General features: G+C 36.3%; 1 protein-coding gene across 9 annotated transcripts in view; it reads right to left on the minus strand.

Moving 5' to 3' along the window:
* Nucleotides 1-18,081, minus strand: part of LOC129719020 (frequenin-1) — a 354,341-nt gene that overhangs the window by 102,759 nt on the left and 233,501 nt on the right. The gene's annotated exons all lie outside the window — the stretch shown is intronic.

Here is an 18,081-nt window from a genome sequence, read left to right on the forward strand (position 1 = left end):
TATAAAATTATAGCTTCTTAGCAAATCCCGTCTGTTTCCTGACCGACCGTCGACTATAATTCGTAGTAGGATCTTGTCTGTCTCTTCAAGCTACATTCCGCCCCTTTCATGAATGTCGTCGCCAAAAAGTACAATTTCCAATGTTTAAAGCAACAGGCATCATGCTGGAAGCTTCCATCACGCCCTGCAAATTGGCTTTGCTGTTAAATTCGTTGCAGGAATCCGGCATCAGAGTTCGCTAGCTCGAAGTTAGTAAGTAATTTTGGTCATCGTAGAAGCTAGAAGTTGTCAAGGAGGATGAGAGTTAAAATCCAAAAACATAGAAGCAATCCAAAATAAGACGAAAAGCAGACGGATTGGGGGCACGGTTTTCGGATGACGTTTGCATTCATTCGCGTTCATATTTTTCAACTAATTTACCGTCGTTCCAGGTTGATAAAACAATATGAGCATATAAACTCAAAAAATGCGGTAGGTGAAGGCGCAAGGAAAAAGAAATCAACTAATACAAACTATTGCTGAATAATTTAGGCACGACAAGGAAAGTTATGGTCATCATTCTTTCCTCGTACCAATATGCGCGCGTGCTTGCTTGTCATAAAATATGTAACATATTTTAAAAACCAGAAAAGGTATCTCGCATTGGTTACGGGAACTGTTTTGTGTTGCTAGTGTAATACAAAAATAATTACTGTTTATACACTATAGAGCAAAGTCTAATTGGAAAATTTTATTGCTGTGACATCTGCTGTGCTTGGTTTGGCTAGTGTAGGGGTATGCCTATCAACGTTTCGATCAATAATTCATGCATGTAAATAATGAAATCAACTTCAGAGAGAATCTGTGTTCTATCAACAAAATATATTTACCGTAAACTGGGGTGACTTTGATCACTGTACCTCTTTTTTGAAAATGTGGTAAAAAAGAGCTCGTAGTGCTTGGGACTTGTCGTAATATTCACTGAATGCGTGGATATATGTTCGCATTGCTACTACTCATGCATTTCCTGCTAAAAAGTGTTTTTCATGCTAAAATATTAATTAAAAATAAAGTGTATTTTTGGCGATTTTTGTTGCATACAAACAATCGGTTCAAGCAGATTCAAAACAACAAGCTGCAATACGTGAAGTTTTTTATTTTGTTCCCAGATTAGTTCTTAAGATGAACAAATATTATAACAATACATTTTATTGTTATTTTTGCAAATTTCCTCAAAGGCAATGTTGAGTCCCAATATTCTCCACAGCGTATTACATATTTCTTCTTAACAAAAACCCAAGACGTGAAAGAACATGCAAATTTGGCCAATTTCATAAGTCATATTCCTCGTGGACTAGTTTTTGATGATTTTAGACCACCTTCTCTCTCAGTGGATAACAATTCATATATATTCTAAAAATTTTGTATGAATCTCGTAAATTCGCCATTATTAACTGTTCACGTAGAATGTGAATGGCCCCCAAATTGCTTTCTATATTTATAAACTCTTTTAAGCCGTTCAAGGCTGTTCAATTTAGTGAAAGTAGCAAAGTGTTACACCAAATTCAACAAAACAATGAAGTGATCAAAGTCACCCCGGAATGATGATTGGTGTAAAATTTTTAGAGCATATTTAAAAACAGCAAAAATGTTGCTAGACTTTTGAAGTAGTGACTGAATCTTTTTCAATGCATGCCAGTACTTATTTTAAAAATATCGAATAATATTGTTTTCAGTATATTCTGAAAATATTTGAGATACAATAGAAAAAGTGATCAAAGTCACCCCAGTTTACGGTACCAATTTTCAAAAGAAGGGGCAGTGATTTTTAAGATAGATGCCATGTTTGTTTTCAAGCATAACCTAGAAGATAGTATAATAGTAATCTTCCTAGAACAACGACATGAAAGAATTTTGTGACATAATTGTAATACAAACACCCACATTAAACGATTGTTTGGCACTTTTTCAATTGATTGGGAAATGATATAAACTTATGAGCATTTTTTTGTGTTGCGGGCACACATACTGCAAGAGACTATGCCAAATTATGATGGCTATCACTACTTATATGTTGAAGAACAAGAATCTCGCTTTTTCTAGTTTTGTATAACTTGTCTTATATTATAAATAACCAAATGCTTTACGGTTGCTCAATCAGAAAAAACACACAATCTAACACGTAAACAAAGTTACCATTAGCTGTCAAAAAAGTGAGGTTAAAGAGATTTGGTGAGATAGTCTATATCTGAAACTTTGGCTTGGTTAAACAGCAATTAAAAATTGTGTTTTTGATACATTTTATTGCCTTAGTGATAAACAGCACAATGCCACAGGATTTTTGTCCTTTATGTTATACGTTTCAAATTGAATTAGGTCACACACATTTATTATCATTATCTGTTACCACCAACTGAAGCCCGTACGTTATGTAGTCCCATCTGTGCCAAATGATTCGATTGCGTGTTTTAATTGCCGGGAGTTATTTAATTGAGTATGATTTAAAATAACCTTTTGATTTATTGCTGTAATTCAAATTTATAAGCAGAAGCTTTGGGTAATGACACAAGCGTGATAATCCCACAATTTTATTTATTCTCTGTCCACTTTGATCACGTTTGAGCCGCGTTTCATAGGAAATTCACGAAAATGTCCAGAATCTGTCACTTACACTGAACTGACGCCAGCGCGGGTCATTTTTTGACATTGATTTACCAACAGCATTATGCATTCTCTTCGTCTGCGGCTGACAGCAGCGGAGTCCGCGGATGTGATTAAAATGAGCAACAGAACCCAAAATTATTTGAAAAAAAAAGAAATATTTTTTTTTGCTCTGTTGGTGGTGGCTTGCTTCACAACTTTTTACGAGAGTTGGCATTTCGTTTGGGGAAATGTTGCGTTGATTGCGTTTTCAACAACCGAAAATATTTTTTTTGTTGCTGGAATTTTTTGTTGTGGAAAGTGTCCTGGGATATTTTTCTGACACCTCCCAAACGAGTGTCGAGAGGTTTGTTTTTTTTTTATATGGTAATCGGCAGAGAATATCATTTCCCAATGAAAATAGGTAGATGCAGAGAACCGCTGAACTCGTACCAGTAGCAAGTCATGTGATGCAAATAAACCAATTAGAAGAGAAGACTTAAGAGCAGTTTAATTTCCATTTGCCAATTTAGATGAAATTAAGTTATTTTGCGCAAAAAAATGTACCTAAAAGCCGAGCTATTTAGAACTCAGCAGAAAGTTTGCGGAATTCGATAGAAGAAACTGATTGTGTAATCAGCAAAATCCAGTCAAATTCTTAAATTCCTAAATGCAGCAACAGACGGCGATTTCAAATATAATATGTTGGTATATTGGTATGTTTTCTGCTGCAACACCCGTTCATTTGGTTGCAGCCTTCCATAGCGAACGGATCAGTACTGTTGATTTCGCGATTTGGCCGCGGAGATGGTGCTTCTACACCAACTATGTTTCTTTCACACGCCAGAGATTTTCAGCTTTCGAAAAAGTTGTAGATCACATAATTTTAATTAATGTTGTAGAAGACACAAAATGTGTATCTCTTCAAATTTTCGAAAGATACAAGTTTTTATAGGTAAAAGAACATACCCACGTAAAATCGATCAAGTTTAATTTATAACTACTTAAAAACTTCTATACGTTTCATTAAATAATTCATCAATATATTTTTCGAACATCGCAAAACTCCAATAAGTAAATAAAAGTTGACATCGCAGCGTCAACTTTGCGGTAAATCGCAAACTAATTTAGGCATTCAGATTAAAGGCCTTGTCACCAAAAAATTTTGTAGAAGGTCGGAAAGCGATTGGATAAACTTTTTCTTCACTCTCTACCAGCCAAATATCAGCTTTCCCTGAGTCAGTGTGCAAGGTTATTAGGAAAAAAAAAGTGCTTCTGTTTTTTGATTTTTGATATTTTCATTTATTTCAATAACAGTAGGATAAAACATACACACCGTTCGTATTCGTACTACGCGAGCCTCGCCACAAACCTTTCTCTCTATGGCGGAGTAATAAGATGCAGAGATAAGCTTAGTCTTGGTATGACCGTTCAGCCGAAGATTGCCTGCTTGTTGCGAGTCACAAATTGAGTTCGGTTGATAAATATCGTAATTGATTTATTAACTACACATTGTAAGCAAAGCAAAGCAAAGCCTTGGTGCTACATTCCGATTCGGAGCTCGACCTCCTGTTTATCTATACACAGACTTCGCAGCTGACCGTACAGTGTACAGGCAACTGCGGGGCTAGCACTACGATGCCACTGACACTAACAGTTTCTCCCGAGCTGAAACTCGAACCTACGACATCTGGCTTGTTAGGCCAGCATCGTATCTCGAGACCATCTGGGAGATGAACTACACAATGTATACTGCGTTTGCTTTCTCAAGAGTATTCGGGATAGGACATCAACAAATGTTTAAACAATTGAATTCATCGGGCGGTGGATGGTTGACGCGCGTCACTCTCGTTTGCCTTCGTAATGAGCTAACTTCGCGCGCAACATAGTTCGGTTTCGTCACTTACCACGGTGATACAACCTTTCCTTTCCATCACAGTCGAGGAGATGCAGAGGCAAACTCAGCCTCCGACAACAACGATTGTTACACCTTCATCCTTACAACTTACTTTCTTACCCTAACGATCGTAAGGACGTGGCCGGCACCGTTATCGATCTATACAAAGCGGTAGCTACTGAATTGTTGTACACTGAAGATGGCAAACGAATCCCAAGTAGCCATTTACGTGGTTCCTTGTGAGCTTTACTAGCTCAGATCGATCACGGAGGAGCAACTACAAAATGTGCGGTCGTGAAGCTCAACCTCAGGCTCAAGCTTAATAGTAGACGGGTATTGGTTAAGTTTCACTAAATGTAGACGAAAATATAATTAATTGATTTTTAATCATTTTGCTTGTCAAAAAATTTCATTGGAGTGGCATCACGGCTGATCTAGTAAATTTTCGCGGGGTGTTTTATTATTGGAATTCGATTATTCAAATTAGTGGAATTGACAGCAGATTACAGCAGACAAAGTTCGAAGAATTTTAGCCATATTGAGTTGAGAGTAGTCATTTTAACTCCATCCGCGTTCAGTGCTATAGTAGTGGTGCAAAGAGATGAAACAGGCGAGCGAAGTGTTGCGGGTTTTTATCGGTTTGATGAACCTGCATGTGTATCCGTGTATTGTCAGTGGAGTTTGGAATTACAGAAATGAAAATTGAATCAGGGCCGATACAAATTTTGAACAGTTTTTATGTTCAAGGTTATCAAAGGAAGAGGGGGGGATGTCAAACAAGATCTAAATTTATAACGGAGTAATAATGTAGTGTAAATTAACGAAGGAGATTTGGTTCGCTCACCATTCGTATATGTTCTCATTTTTTACAAAGTGAGCTGTAATGTCAGTGAAGTGAGAGTGGAAGCGGCAACGATAAAAAGGAATGGTTTCATTACGTGGACATCGATTGGACTTGTACTTATTTCTTTCTCTGAGTTTTGTGCGTAACAAAGCCTTTTTTTTACATCAACTGTACCTGTTGTTACCCGTGCAATGATGCTCGCAATAATACCATGGTCAACAAGTGAGACAGAAATCAGAAGATAAGTATTGGTATTGATGTTGATGATATTTTACATGCGGTGCAAAGTGGGGGTTGATATGGGATCGAAGTACGATTGTGAATGTGTTTACGCACATACCTTTACTTTTGTTCGGTTTAGCGGCAGCGGTCGAGCGAAAGTGATTTTGTTTTTTGGGCTTTGGAGAAACCGATTTTAGGAATCTCTAGCTCGACAACTGTCTCGTATGCACAGCGGAATGACATCGCACAGTGGTCGGAAAAGGCAATTTGACGAACTTAATTCTTTTGTGCTTGAACGGTTCATGTTAGCCAAAAACAATGTTCAAATGAATTTTTCACAAAAATAAAACGGAAATGTTGATGAAAAATTTTTTTGAACATGGCCTACTATAATAAAAATAAAAAATCTAACTTTTGATACAGCGAAGATACATGAATAGTTTCTTTAGCAAAGTTGTAGAACTTTTCACAATATGAAACTTTGCAGACGATACTAAATTTCTATGACGTCTATTTACTGAAATACAAAGCATTTTCGCTGTCAACCCCCTCAAATTTAATTTTCTAGCATAACTTTTTAAATATTGTTTCTTCAAGAACATAATGTTCTAAATAAATATGACCAACATAAAAACACAAGTTTCTTTCGAAGACAGCATATTGGTACAATCGTTCTATACTGAGCTAGAGCGTATTTTTATTAAAATATTTCCCAGATTTAAATGCGTATAGGGGAGAAATACGCAACGTTGATTTGCATGTAGATCATTTGTTGGTTTCCATATATCCTTGGTTTTACTTGCCAGCTACAGTTCATATGTTATGTGTTAATTTTAATCACGTCGAATGACTAATGAATCCATCATGGATGCACCTATCAACAACTAAATATACCTAAGAAGTGTTCTCACTAATTTTGAAAGTATTGCGAGTTATCTGTTTCATAAATTCACAAATCATCGTTCATGAATCAGGTAGTTTGTGCATTTTTGTATAGGAAACCCCAGAAACATACATACCTAAAACATCACTCTACTCATTCATTTACGAATTGTCAAATATCAAAGTTAAATTAGCTTATAGTACAAGATCTAAGCTTTGAAAAAGGTATTTGATGGTGTGCACCGGTTTGCCTCTTTCTCCCCTATACGCATTTAAATTTGAGGAATATTTTAATGAAAAAACGCTCTAGCTCAGTATAGAACGATTGTAGCAACATGCTGTCTTGGAAAGAAATCTGTGTTTTTATGTTGGTCACATTTGTCTGGAACATTATGTTCTTGGAAAAACAATATTTAAAAAGTTATGCTAGAAAAACTAAATTTGAGGGGGTTGACAGCGAAAATGCTTTAAATTTCATTAAATAGACGACATAGAAGTTTATTAACTTCTGCAAAGTTTCATATTTTGAAAAGTTCTACAACTTTGCTAAAGAAACTATTCATGTATCTTCGCTGTATCAAAAGTTAGATTTTTTATTTTTCTGATAGTAGGCCATGATTAAAAAATTTTCTTATTCCGTTTATTTTGCACATGTGCACATTTCCGTTTTATTTTTGTGCACAATTTTTTTGAACATTGTCTTTGGCAAACATCAACCGTTTGAGCACAAAAGAATTTAGTTCGTCAAATTGCCTTTTTTGACCACTGTGCATCGCTAGAAAAATTTGGGTCTAGCAAATAGATTGAAGTGTGTTATATACTTTATACGCCTGATGTTGTCAGTAGATTGTTGTTTATTAAAGTCTTAACTCGAATAGACAGATATGAGTTGTCCTGTTTACCCCATTAAGTGGTGCGATATACTGCCCATAAAAGCATAAGAGTCCCATATGGAAATTCTCACAATTGAGAAAATTGCAAATGAAGTTTCAACCTTGAATTGAAGGCAAATAACTATGACTTAACTAAAAGTATGTTTTATTCATCTGTATGTTCATGAGGTGGAACATTATATACTTCCATGAATTCTAAGAACTTTTGCCTGAATTCCAAGCTTGAAAATAGATAATGGGACTCGTTTGCCTTTATTTTTTTCTCTATGTACAAAGAATAAACGCATATTAGTCTCCACGCATTCTAAGACTGCCAAGGCATTTATTATCATTCCTCTCTGTCATGTGCAAAGTTTATTTCAGTCCAACATTTTAAGACCATACGAATTGCAATACAGCGATTCAGTTTCAATGGGTTGCAACATGAACCGGGGCATGTTTTTCACCAAAAAGCAACTTAAGCTGATAGACGAAAGTTCGTTCGACAAAGAGTCTACAATGATTTTTTTTTCTAGAGTCCACGAAAAATCGAGGCAGACCGTAAGGCCACAATCCTGAGCACTTGAATTCCACTCATCCCAGATGCTAAGAAGGATTTCTGGAAATAGTTGAAAAAACTTCACTGTAACTTTTGATTTTTTTCGAAAACACACATTAGTTTAAATGAGTTTTGATATCTCTAGCTCATTTTTAATTGTACCTTGCAAACATGAACTGTGTTTTAATTTGTTTAAGTCAATGATGTTTTTATGTGAACACTTGTCTTTTAATTGATAACAAATGTGAAATGTTTTTTTTTTTGAGCACAATCGAATATATACTAAGGATGGGAAAAGGTATGCCTTTATTTTCAATATGGGACAGACAAGGTTTGGTATTTTTTCAGTATTTTTCAGAACAAACTTTCAAATTTTATCAAGGCATGCGAAAATTTGAACAAAATTAGATACATTGACAGCATAAACTAAAATTTGCCAAAAAGTCATATGGGACTCTTATGCTTTTATGGGCAGTATAAATCTTCAAACACGCTAGACAGACAGACTTGGTAGTTTTACAATATAGTCAAAAAGTATCAATAGCGCGAGACAAGTATCTTATCGTATTGTATGGAAGCATAGTGAATCCTGACCGGACGGTAACGGACATTTTACCTCTTGCTTTATGATATTCCTAGCTTTTAGACAAATGTTGATACACATAAACAATTATGTTTATTATTATTATTGTCGATCGGCGTGACAAAAACAACAAAATTTTGATTGCGATTGTTTTGGCGTTTTGTAAATAAACTTAGAGTTCTGTTTTGTTTGAAATGCATATTTGCATTTTCTATGTTTTCAGGCTTTGAGAGTATTAAACTTTGCCAGTTTTCATACTCAGTAGATATCTGAGTTCATTTATTTGACAAATGAGAGAGAATCGGTGCAAAATCTACTCTGAAAGGTCGAAAAATAATGAGTTTTTATATTTTTTTTTATGTTTAGAGAAAGGCTAAGTGTTGTGGTATCTTGGCTATTGATTAAGATATATTTCAAGAGGTATTTTACATGCCGTGGACTATATTTAGGCGAATATTACACTGCTGACCAGCGATGGAAACGAAACGATTATGACCCGATTGTCGTTTTGTCCCAAACTGTACAGATTGCGATGTGTTCAAGTAATGAATAAACTTGAATCCTCTCAGTACGTAACAAAATGTTGATGCATTGCTCACTCGGAAATAATAAATACATAACTAGACTATATACAGCTCTTAGAAGAGAATGATCCGCGCAACTCGTTGTGTTTTTTTCTCCGTACGTGGCTCGTCGCACGAGGAAAAACGATAGCAAAAGAGAATAATAAACTTGACTTGTCCCCTTCGCATCACAGTGACGCAGTAGCAATGATGTGGTATGGTGACGGCGGGAGGGAGAGTTATTTTAGGCTATCGGACTACTTGGGCAACGATTGTTTTCAGCAGGTTTGCTACACCAATTAATGAAAAACTGCTGGAGTAGTGTAAAACATGATATTATATAATATTTTTTTGTTTTATTCATTTAAAAAAAAGGCTGCTTAAGCAGGTAATACAGAAATTAATAGGTACCAAACTTTGCTATTATTCAATTAACCGAATTATCCTACGTTAAGCTTGCGGTTATGCCGAAGAATTTATCTACCTCTCGTTTTGGTTATGGTTTGGTGAATGGAACATTTTCCTCATATTAATTTCAGAGGTAGTGCTAAGAGGAGAGAGAGAGAAGGTGGCTACCTGATATAAAAAAATTCAAAAAACGCAAGCTTGGCATAGTTTGCGTGATTGAGGGGGGGGGGGGTAGTAGAGACAGTTACGTAACTATCATGTTTGCTCGAAATTGAAAATTTCGGAGAGGAGTCAGACTGATTAGTGGTAAGTAATTCTAGGGGGGGGAGTCATGTCGAACGCTACCTATCGTTACATAGGAGGGGGGGGGGTCTGAAATCTAGATTTTCAGCGTTACGTAATTTGTAATATAACACGTCGATGTTGCACCATCATGTTTCATATCAGAGCAATTCCATCACAAAACCGGGCAATAAATTTAGTCGACCATTGCAAATACACTGATCACCCGATTATATCACCCCCTTGATGCTGTTTGGAGTGATAAAATAGGGAAAGTGATAAAATCGGGAATTTTTTTTTTTTAATTATTATTTTGTTATAAAAGATGGTAAACCAATAATTTAACACGTAAAAACAGCGATTTTGATTACTACAAGAAACCAAATCATATGAAAAAGCAGTTCTATCCGTCTGTCTGCTTCTCTGATCCTTATAGACGTGGGAACTACTGTACTAATCGGCGTGAAAATTTTTATGTAGGGGTTTTTGAGGCCGGAAAAGGTTATTAGAGTAGCTCGAGACCCCTTCCTCTTCTTAAAGGGAGGGCTTCCATACAAATATAACACAAACTTCTACGTAACTTAAAAACTAATCAAGCAAATGGAACCAAATTTGACATGGTGAGATTATTAGGAGTAAGAAATATGTCAATGGTCACTTGACACCCCTCCCTCCTCTGGAAGAGGGAGGGCTCTCATATAAGTAAAACATAAATTTCACTACTAGGTCGTAGGTTAGGTACTAGTGTTTGCATAAAGCTGTGAAGTTGTTCTCTTAGTGTCATACATATCTCAAGCAGCTCAAAAAATTAATTTCAGCTATTTTCTAAGGTTACGGAAGAGGGATCAGAAATGACCCAAAATGTGTTTATGTGGTTTACTGATAGCCCTTTCACAAAATATCTCTTCAATACATTTCAAAACACATGAAAATTGAGACTTTTTGTGCTTTTTCTTCATTCACCCAGAAGCAGAAACAAATCGATGACGTACGTAACGTATCTAACAGTCACAATCCCTGGCTTTTTGGACCGATAGGCCTGAGCAAAACTAGAGAGAGAAAAAAATCGATGAAGTAGTTGAAACAACACCAATGATTTTAAAAATAAAAATGAATCGAGGATACTGTCTACAGACATTAAAAGACGAAAGTTTGTATCTTAATTGACAGTGGAACTGGCACTTGTAAATAATTGCGAGATTCGGAGATTGTGGACATACAATGTTATATGATGATAAAATTAGGTGAAAAAGGTGATAAAATCGGGGGCAGATAAAAACGGGTACTAATATAATCGGGTGATTACTGTATTTTCATAGCCAAAAAAAAATCGGTTTTCGATGGTTTTTGATGCCAAATGACTTAGAAACGCATGAAACGTCGAGAATTGGTGTCATCTGAAAAAAAAATTGCAAAAATCGACTCTCTGGGACTTAATCGTTTTTTCAATTGTGGAAGGCGGAGTTTAAAACATTTAGAATTTATTTAATGAAATTGATTGCTAGTCTCTCGAAATAGCCTGTATAATGATATATACTATAAGTAGCATCGAATACATCATAATTCATAATATTGTGAAAAATGAGTATATAATAAAAAAGCACTTCGGTTCGTTTGATTGGTGTGACGTCTTCGACAAAGTTGTAGATAATAATTCTGTCTTTCCAAAAAAATACATTTAAAAAAATCATTTATTGAAAAATAAAATAAGACGAAAAATTAAAAAACAATTATGTATTCAAATGAGCTCATTTTTTAAAAATCTGATTTTTCAATAAAACCTACAAAAGATTGCCAAAACAATGAAACCAGTCCGACCATTTAGAAGTTAAGAAAAAAAAGTTATCGTTTTTTGAAAAAAAAAAAAATTTTTTTTGAAAAAACAAATTGTTTGAATCGTCTTTTCATACCACGTGGACAGCTTGGAGGGGGGGGGGGGTTGTGTGATGTCCACGGTCCTTACAAAAATTTTTTAATTCATATGGGCATTTGTCCACGGGGGGAGGGAGGGGTCAAAATCGTTAAAAATCTGTCCACGTGGTATGTGGACGGCCCCTAAATAAAACGAATAAATTGTCTGGTACAGCATTCGCATAAACAAGTACAAGTGTCCTAGAGAGTATGTTTTTCAAACAAAATCAAAAAAAACATAATCCATCAGTATCCACCGTTTCATGTACTTTCAAGACACTTGGAATAGAAAACATTATTCAAATTCCATGCACCTCCCGTGTGTGATTTTGTAAATGACATGGAAGCATTCAACATTTTCCGCGAGACACAATCTTAATTTTGGTTGAGTTATATTTTTTTGCACAGAGTAGTTTTTTGAAACATTTTGTAAATTTGTTTCGAAATATCTTGCCATTTTACATGGTATTTTTTTCCAATTCAACATTGCCACCCTAACGACAATGATGTAGCAAATATTATATTTTCAGGAATTTTTCTATTGGTATTGAGTAAAAAGTGATTTTTTTCTTTTTATACTCATTTTTACACAATATTATAAAGCACTCTATGTCAAATAAATGAACCACCCTAATGAAACATAATGTTTTCGATGATAGTTATAGTGTTTATCATTATACAGGTTATTTCGAAAGACTAGCGATCAATTTCATTAAATAATTTCTTAATATTTTGAACTCCGCCTTCCGCATCTGAAACCGCCATTCACTACTGCGAAAACTTGCCGAACTTTTTGCGGATATGTTAACCTTTTCTAACTTTTTGTCCATCCTGACACACGTTTTATACAAGCAAGATCTCTAAACCAACTGGGAGCTTGAACCTGCCACCAAAACAATCTCATTATGGGAGTAGGAGACAACACACTTTTTTTTTCACTCTCTTTTTGACAAAAATCTCAATCATTGGCTGAAAGATCATGAATGATCTTTGTTCATCATATGTACATATTGCGACTAACCCCATATACTCAGCTGTGCACATTTAGATACAGATGTTGTTGTTAGCAGTCACGACAAGAGGCGAATAGTGCGAAGGAAGAGAAAGAGAGTACGCCAGCAGGGATACTATATACATGGTGCTCCTTTGCAATCCTCTTAACTCGTCTTACACATAGATCTGCTTGCAAATGTGAGAAGAGTAAATGTATATCGCACACTGACAGAGATGTTAATGCATCACAAAGGAGATTTATATGTATTCAAAAATCGCTAGAAACGATTTTCTTCCATCGCTGCTGCTGACAGCGGTTCTCAACAAACCATGTTTTTTCAACTGGTGGTACGTTTTTCTCAGCATCTACTGATCTACTTTTGGTACGTTTTTCTTAGCATGTACTGAACCGATTTGTCAGAATTTTTTTAGCATGAAAAAATCGATTGTCTAACTTACTACATAGGCGTTTTTTGATATCTGAATTTTTCAATGTTTTATGAATTTTTAAACAGTTATTTTCCATGAAAAAAATTTTTTTTACTCAAATGGCCACCATTTTGACAATTTTTGGAATTATCAAAAACGGTTATGTAACAAGTTAGATAATCTATTTTTACACGCTAAAAAAAGTCATCCTAATTGGTTCAGTAGATGCTGAGAACAACATACCACCAGAAGGGTTGATATTTGTTGACACTCTTGAGTGAAAGTGAAAAAAAAGCATCCATAAACGTTATTTTTTACAATCCTTTCAGAGTTCTCCCTTCCCGCTTTTTGCATTGAAGTGAACTGTCAGAACACCTCATTATATTTCATGCGATGAAAGCAAGACAACAAAATCAGTTTATCAGTTAACGAAGATTGTCAAGGCATCAGTCAGTGTCAGTGAAAAAGTGTTTCGGTGAGGTTCATTTTGGTTGAGTGGACTGTTTGTTTTTCTTTTTCGCTTTGAAATGAAGACCATTTGGTTGGATTTGTCGTCAAATTTTATTCCGTAACCGTGAACGATGCGCGCGATCTATTTCATCTGAGTATAACAGCACGTTACTAGGACGAAAATTTAGTGTATCTGAAAGAGTGCTGCGATCATTGGAAGTGAAAATTGAAAATGATTGGCTGTAATTTTCGAAGAATTTTGCTGGGGAAAATGACTTTTATCAGCACTGACCACCAGTTGAAATATATGGTTTCGAAAGAAACGCTGCCAACAGCATAATACTCACTAAATTTGTATCCAGGACATGCAAAATACATCTCCAAATAAACCTTAATCAATAACCAAATTACCCAAACACATGACTATACTTTAAACTTCTAAAAAAAAATACGAAAATTCATTATTTTTTGACTTTCCAGAGTAGGGTCCCCCTTAATCTAATGACTACGCGATGTACACATTCTGAAAAACCCACGTCCCAGAAGTGAGTTTGATTTCTTGAATGTACTCGGGTTTGAAGATAGACACTTATTTATAAATATAATAATAACAATAGCTCCCCAGCTGGTCTCGAGGTACGATGCTGGCCTAACAAGCCAGTCGTCGTAGGTTCGAGTCTTGTCTCGGAAGAGACTGTTAGTGGCAGTAGGATCGTAGCGCTAGCCCCGCAATTGTTCTGTACCCTCAACGGTTGGCTGCGAAGTCTGTGTATAGTAAACAGAAGGTCAAGTTCCGAATCGGAATGTAGCACCAAGGCTTTTTTTTAATAAAAATAATATAAATACTACAGAAAAACAGACATACGACTCCATATGGAACTCTGAAAATAATGTGGTTCCGATTAACACGTCATTCGCAAAGGATCGCGTTGTTTTACAGGAACGATACTCATCGTTTGTTCTCGTAGTGAGCAAGGTTCACGCGCAACGCCGTTCGATGCCGTTGATTATCACAGAGACATGATCACACAAACCTTCCTTCCCGCCGCAGTCGTAGAGATTAAAAAAATTAACTCGGTTCCGGGCTGTCCGTTAAGCCGGAGATCGCTCACCTGTTGCTTTTACTTAAGCGTTGAAAGACCCTCGTCTACCAAAACGCGTTTTTGTGTTTCTGGTACTCGCGATTGGTAATAGACGAATATTTAAACACCTGGGAGCTTACAATGGTGATGAGTTTTCGCACCCGCCGCTCGCGAAGATTCGTGATGTTTGAGAACAAAGATACTCGTCGTTCGCCTTTGTAATGATTTAACTTCGCGCGCAACATCGTTCGATTCACTTACCAAGGTGACACAACCCTTCCTCTCCGACGCGGTTGTGGAGATGCAGACGTAAATTCGTCTCCGACAACAACGATTGTTACACCTACTTCCTTACAACATCCTAACTAACCCTTATGATAATGAGGACGTGGCCGGCTCCGTTATCGATCTATACAAAGCGATAACTACTGAATTGTTGTGCACCGAAGATGACGAACTAATCCCAAGTAGCCATATACGTGATTCCTTGTGCAATTTTACTAGCTCAGATCGATCACGGAGAAGCAACTACGAAATGTGCGGTCGTCAAGCTCAAAGCTCAAATTGCTGAAATATTTTATTTATTTTCCTGAACTGGAGCTCGTTTGGAACTGATACAAATTGGTGCCCCTGAATCCAATTTCCAACTGCAACCAAAGTCGAATTGGAAGGTCAAAATAAAAAGTTCGCATTCTAATCAGCATTCGATTTTTTTTTTTCAACATAATCTTAGTAAACCGTTACTGTATGCAGAGAAAGTAATTGCTGTAGCAGGCTTTGCTAGGGCATTAGGCAGCAGAGTACGTATAGAATATTGGCGACGTCGTTCATAAAAAATGGCATCGGATGGCAAATGTACTGTAGTAAAACAGTGATGTGAGTATTCATACAAACATGTATGTACGTACGGAACGGTTACCGGCAGGCCGGCCGTGTGGGTCACAAGAGAAAGGTCAGAACGGCTTGCTTTTATTGCTGCCGGGTAGCAGAAAGAGAGTGGGTAGGAAAATGCCGAACGACAGCGAGCGACGCCCCGAATAAGAGGATAATAAATATATCCTGTTTTCTTCCGTTTTGATTTGGATTCCGGTAGAACATTCGTTTTTGTGCTGAGATTTTTTTTTGGTTGCTAGCTAGCCATGCTGTCATGCCAATTTATTTTCGCAGAGAAACTTCGAAAATATGACGGTTGAACGGTTATTCTCAATATCCGGTCTGTGATTGTTTTTCTTTTGCTTTTTATGATAGTTAATATTAAGCTGAGAAAAAAATTATACGGATTTGGTTCCCAATTTAGCAATCTATTAAACCATACAAATTTTCAAATGGATAGTACAAAAATATCAGCGACAAGAATTTTCACAATTCCACAAACAAAGTTGGCGCATTGTTTATTCAAAACTTCACAATGCTAACTCGATTACACGAAAAGTTCATCAACGCGTGTTTGCCATAGCAAGCGGTATTAATCATATTCGTTGCGGGGGTCGCAAGCTCAGGCTCAAGCAACAGTTTTCATTGGACACAACAGCACCCAAGAATAGGACAATGTGGTGACTCTTTACCGGTTCATAGCAAAGTTCTACAGCCCATTACACAGCGTGAATAACGGGTGGAAATAACATTCTCTTCAAGCAGGACAAACTTTAACACTTTTTCCCCTGTCCTGTCGGCCCTTTCTTGGTGCGGTACAAAGAAAGACTCTCACAAGAAAGCACGTGCTCTTCCGTACCACGACAAACTTGTTTCATATCCAGTTAATACATGTCAGTGCAAACAAGTAACCCTGTGCACTCCGAGGACCTGCATGTGAGATTCAAAAGGAAGGGAAAGCAGATAAAAGATACTGAACTGGAAATTGTTTCTTGGGAAATTAAACATTTGAGGTACTGCTTTAGTTTCCCGGAAGAAGTTTACAATGGTACTTAGATGTTACTAATTTTAAGTTGACAAAAACACCCCGTTGCGAAGTTTGGCTAAAGGAAAGCCTCAGACTCGGTCGCAAGTAAGTGTAACATACGACAAAAAAGTGCATCCTTGCCAGTTCCTTGGGTTCATGTCAAGGTTTTGTTTTTCGTTTCAAAAGCTACATGCAAATGTTTGTCATCGCCGATATTGGAAAACTTTTCTAATCATCGGTGACTGTTTTTGTTTCGGTATTTGTTACTCATCGAGAGCAACTTTCTCATAGGTTATTGTTTTTGTTTTCCGAACGACGGCGGAAGTAATTGAATTTATCTCGGAGATAAAAAAAGCCAAATCGGTTTTGAAATGTTGAAAACAAATCGGTAACCCTCAAGTGAGGAAATAAATGAACGAAGAAGTTTTATGCTCGTTTTCGACCAATTAAATTTTTCTGTTGTGTTGCGATGATTGCAATTTTATTATCCGTTTGAGACTGCACGTCATCAAAAACCTCCGGAGCTAGGTATCGCGAAAACATTCTGTACTGCAACTGACATTAAAAAAGGTACCTTTGAAATTGGCTATAAAAGCTTACTGTCTATCGCTGTATAATTGAAACCTAGTTTTAATAGCAAACAGTAGCTGCGGGAGAGGTAACAGTTAAGAGATTTAAATGGTTATTGTATTTGTAGCGGGTTTTTTCTTCTCCCACAATTGGTAATGTTCGGAACGCCTTGAGCGAAAAAAAAACTTTCGTAAGTTGAACTTTTGGCTGTCTCCTTCTGCCGGTAAGACTGTTCTGACTATGAAGGCACGTTTTGAATATCAATTAGATCGCTGAAAATCGTTGTGGACAGCGAGCTTAGAGTACGTGCAAAGCTGAACTTTGCATGATCGAAGTTGTTAAATTTCAATGATGGCGAATTCAGTCAACCTGCTCATGAATGTTGCGATAAACTTGCGCGTTTCGGCGGAGGCAAAAATGCGATTGAATAAAAATGGTCTATTCCAAAGATGTCGAAAATGCAAAAAGAAGTATATAAAAATGAATCAATTCAAATTCAAAAAAATTAAAACAAGGTTTGAAATGTTCATTGAAACATGAAAATGAAAAATATTGAAAAATGCATTCAAAAATCAATAAATTGGAAAAGGTATAGGGGAGAAGTACCAGTTATGGCAATACCTAAAAAATGTACCAGTTATGGCATGAACCAGTTATGGCCTATGGAGTTTAAATGGTGTATTGCCAAGACTGGTACCATTGCGCTTATGCGATATAACCATAACTGGTGCACTTGCCATAACTGGCTCACCTACCGTATATAAAAAAATAAAAATTCAACAGATATTAATAAGAAAAGTATTAAACTAAGATTTATGTTGCGATATAAGCATAGAAAAAGTGTGAAAAAGTTAAGTCAATGAAAATTAGATAAAATCAAAATAACGTAAAAAAACAGGAAGGTTGTGTGCAAAGCCACGACCGCAAGGTTGAAGTAGAATACTTTTACAAAAAATATAACCTGGTTGCTTGCGTGTCAGTCATTTTTTCTTGTAAATAAACGTCGAGTAATCAT

The sequence above is a fragment of the Wyeomyia smithii genome, chromosome 1 (assembly GCF_029784165.1).
Source record: "Wyeomyia smithii strain HCP4-BCI-WySm-NY-G18 chromosome 1, ASM2978416v1, whole genome shotgun sequence".
Classification (NCBI taxonomy): Eukaryota; Metazoa; Arthropoda; class Insecta; order Diptera; family Culicidae; genus Wyeomyia; species Wyeomyia smithii.